Source organism: Priapulus caudatus, unplaced genomic scaffold, assembly GCF_000485595.1.
Source record: "Priapulus caudatus unplaced genomic scaffold, Priapulus_caudatus-5.0.1 Scaffold565, whole genome shotgun sequence".
NCBI classification, from domain to species: Eukaryota; Metazoa; Priapulida; class Priapulimorpha; order Priapulimorphida; family Priapulidae; genus Priapulus; species Priapulus caudatus.
Window position 1 is genome coordinate 125,168 of NW_014577626.1, and position 4,369 is coordinate 129,536.

General features: G+C 36.7%; 1 protein-coding gene across 1 annotated transcript in view; it reads right to left on the reverse strand.

Moving 5' to 3' along the window:
* Window positions 1-2,232, reverse strand: part of LOC106811697 (inaD-like protein) — a 17,437-nt gene extending 15,205 nt beyond the window's left edge. The window contains exon 1 of the mRNA XM_014815400.1: window positions 2,124-2,232. The gene's annotated coding sequence lies outside the window, so the exon portion shown is untranslated. The remainder of the gene's footprint in view (window positions 1-2,123) is intronic.
* Window positions 2,233-4,369: the final 2,137 nt, after the last annotated feature.

A 4,369-nucleotide genomic window follows, 5' to 3' on the forward strand; every position in this document is an offset into this window, starting at 1 on the left:
AGGGTTTTAATACACTCTACAATGAGAAAATGAAAGAAATCTATTGTTAAAATGATATATGGTTTTCATATTTTAATCTAAAATACTGCATTAATTTATTGGTTATTTTCTATATTCAACCATCCATCATGTTTGCATAAATTTGTTCTATCAGTAACAAGTGTAGATAAGAAAATAAGTTATTATGAACAATTTGCTATATATATGAGAACAGCAAACCACATACAGTTGGGTATGAATTATATAACGGTATAATCTGAGGTGGCCCATACATGAAAATACGTTGATTAGAACAACCAATATTAGTCAAATAAAACATTTACGTGCATGCAAGTACACACACATGATTTCACATGATAACAAATCAAACCCAGGGGTAGAGATAAGGAGAAAAAAGAGATGGTCCTGTGACAGGACCATCTAGTTTGAAATTTAGATGGTCCTCCTAAATTTTAGACGGTCCTCCTAAATTTCAAATTGTTCTTCTCTAAACAGTGTGCAAGTGTAAGAAAGAGATTTTACATGGTGATAAAATGGAAATTATTCACCTACAATTAATGTATCGACCGATACAGTAATTGTTTATTCACTTTAATAGTATATTATATTAATAGTATAAAGTTGTTTCAGTAGAATTTAGTTAAACCCATAACGGTCCGGTCCGTCGGACCATTGACTTTGAAAATCTGATGGTCCTCCTGATTATTTGATGGCCCCGGAACATCGGACCATCGCTTATTTCGACCCCTGAAACCATACTATCACTGTATCAGGATCCTAGGATAGAATATAAATATTGAATAAAAAGTCATGTACCTCACAGGGGTAGAAATTAACTTTTGAACACGGGAGTCGAACGGACTCCCTACCCTCAAAAAGAGGGAGTCCGCAGCAAAATGAGGGAGTCTGCAGTCTGAGGTTCAAAATTACAGATATTACAACAATAACGCATACAGGTGCATATTTTTAAGATTCATGCGGTTGCGCGTCTGCCAAATTTTCTTTGGACATTAGCTGAAAAAATACGGTAATTCTACGAGGCCGTGCTCTGGAACGAACCAGTTAGTATGGCAGAATTTTCAGGGAGTCACACGGACTCCTGCATATATGTCAAATCAGGGAGTCCGACAGTAAATCAGGGAGTATTCGACTCCGGACTCCCGTTAATTTCGCACCCTGACCTCATATATAAATCCACCCATAAGACCTGACCTACGGTAAAGGACTTTAAATAAGACGGTACTTAAAAAGAGCACAAACATGCCCAAATCACCAACATCTTAAAAATTCATCAAAATAGGGAGTTGGTGACTCATCTTCCTATGAAGCGGGTAGGTTAGATTACTTTACTGGTTATATATAGGGTTAACGGAATGCAAATGTTTAAAATTGCAAAGGTGTGATAAACAAATGTAATTATTATTTGCAGGTATAAATTGCCTGCTTCCTCTATAAAAACACAAATTAATAACACATATCACACCCGCTTCCCTTACTAAGTATTTCTCTTACTAAGTTTAGGGTCTCTGAGTGGAGATACACACATTCGCTTGTATCCACGATATTATAATTTAAACGTAGGCTATACCGGTACTCCCACATCATTAGTCTTGCACTACCTACACAGATGGCTGTAGCTCAAGTTAGCAGTTTACATATTACCACTAAAATGGTAAACAATGAGAGCTGTTTTGGCTGGCCTTACTTATATCACGTACGTATGCACATCTCAACTATAATTTTGTGTGATTCACTGATGCCCCACCCCCACCACTCGTACGACTGACCTGGAATTCTTCACATACCTCTATTTAGAGTAGCACGTAGCTCGCTACCAAAACACCGCACAAATGTGTAGCCATCATGAACACCATGGTCTAGATCAATGATTTCATATGATATACCCGTTACGAAACATGGCACGTCAGTAAATAATCAGTTTAATGACGAATATATGTAATAAACTTCGCAGGTGAATCAGTCAACCTGTTGTACTAGACCGACAACTATGCGACGGTGATGTACATTACATGGCAACATGACAACACATCCAATAACTGTGCATTTATGGATTATCTTACGAACTAATTTAATCATGTTTTAAACAGTCATATGAGTCTTACCCTTATGTAACACACAGTCCCTTTTAGAATATCAGAAATACGAGGTATCCACACGATAACAACTAAATTCCACAATCAAAACACAGAACAAAGTTCGCGGAGTTCAGCAATGGCGCTGCTTCCGACATAGTGGACCCAACTACTTCCCATTTCCGGGGTGGATAGCGCAGGTTTTCTGTAAGTTTGTTCGTTAGCATAGTTTAGGAGTTTGCATTTTATTACGGTACTGTTGTTTTTTGGTTAGAATAAAACGTTAAATTATGTTGAATAAAATATATATTATCATGTATTATGATGTAACATGTGTCATGTAGTCATGTCAAAGTAGTATAAGACACATCGTTTCTCTCGTTTTTATTAGCCTATAGGAACTTGTTTTATAGTAGTTTGTAGCCTATTTGCCTGTATGATCTGCGATTATCCGTGCAATAAACTTTATTTGAATTTGAATTTGAATTCATAATTTGTAAGTGGTTTTCAGCATATCTAGTGATCTAACCAAATGCGTTTTGTGGGAGAGTACGTGGCCACATCTGTGTAACTTTATGGTCTAATAAATGATGTAATGACCACGCTGTGTATTTGACGATGCACGTACGTGATACATGTCGTGAATACTGTTCTCAGTTGCAAACTATCTATGTATTTATATCTGCGTTTGCGAACCGAAAACTGGAATGCACGTACGCGTGTATAATACCTGTGCTGTAATCACGCTAAATTAAGACCTATAGGTTGTCTCACGTCTTAGGTACTGCATTTACGTTGTTCGACAGGAATATCACTCGCCGTAAATTTTAAATAAACATCATTAAACATGGTAATTAATTGAGTAAATTGGTTGATTTTTTTTAATTGTTGCTAAATTGCCACGTTAATTACAAATAATATTGCAGAAATTTGATTTGTTCGTATATATCTGTTGGTTTGACCTGTTGATTAATCACATGTTTCGATTTCTGACACATTTAACACAGCAATAGTAGGGGATAGATAGCTTGGGCCCCCGTATCAATTAGAATTTTGCGTTTCGTATGCATGATCTAGAATCAAATCAAACGCAAGAAGTAGACACATATATATGCGCCCAATCGTCGGATGTAGAGGTATACTTTTTTTCTTAGATACTTTTTTATACTTAGATACTTTTCATAGATACTTTTTTTCCTGCATAAAGCAACATTGTATCAAAATTTGACACGTAACATTCGTATAACAACAATGGACATGAAATCAACACATACAGCGCAATCCCTAACAATGTGTTTCGCGCACAGCAACTTTCGCCATGGCAACCACATTTATCACGGCAACTCGCGCGCCAGTTTTCTCTCACATTATTTTAGCGCTCGGCTCAGTGCAGACTCAGTTCATAACCAGTTACCTAGTTTAAAAGTTTCACTTACGAAGCCATGCATCTAAGAAAATTTAGGAAGCGGCGTGAAAGTAGGAGAAAACGTAAGTTACCACTAATATATCTATGCAAACACGATTCACGAAAGGTTTTATTTACGCTTTTGATAGTCTTTATCGTTCTTTGGATCGTACTTGAAGTTTATGCATTTAACAGAGCACTATACAGGGAACTGCGTAGCACTCTCTTAATACCGCGTAATTATGATTGGAACAAGCCGAATACTATAAAAATAACAACATAAATAAATATAATATAAAATAATAATAATATAATAATTTAATCTAATTTATTGTGACTGGTTTGATGCGGCGTAGTAGCATGAGCATTCGTAACTCTTTAATAGGAAAGGCGGCCAGTGATTCTGCGCCTTCGATCCCACGTGAGGATGACCGCAAACAACCAGGATGCTTCCAGTTTCTCCGCCATTTCAGCTGCAACAAAAGCAATGGAGATAAAGGTATAATACTATTTATGTTTGATTGATTCGTTAATGCATTCACACATGTATTGCTCTCACTTAAGATTTATCGGTTACTATTTACTGGCAACCTAACTTTTGGTAAATTGGCAAATCTTGGTTAAAATATATGTATAATTTTTTGTTTATTGTTTTCTTTTTATGTGTGGAAATGGCAATTCTGTATTAGTAACGTTCTTATTATAGTTTCTTCCCTCGGCACATTTCATTTTCCGTCCATTTATATTTCAATTCGAAACTACATGTCTGTGCCAGATAGTATCCTCTCTCCCCATCTCCTCCCCCTTTCTCTCTCACCCCCCCCTCCTCTCTCTCTCCCCCCCCCCCTTTCTCTCTCTCTCTCTCTCTCTC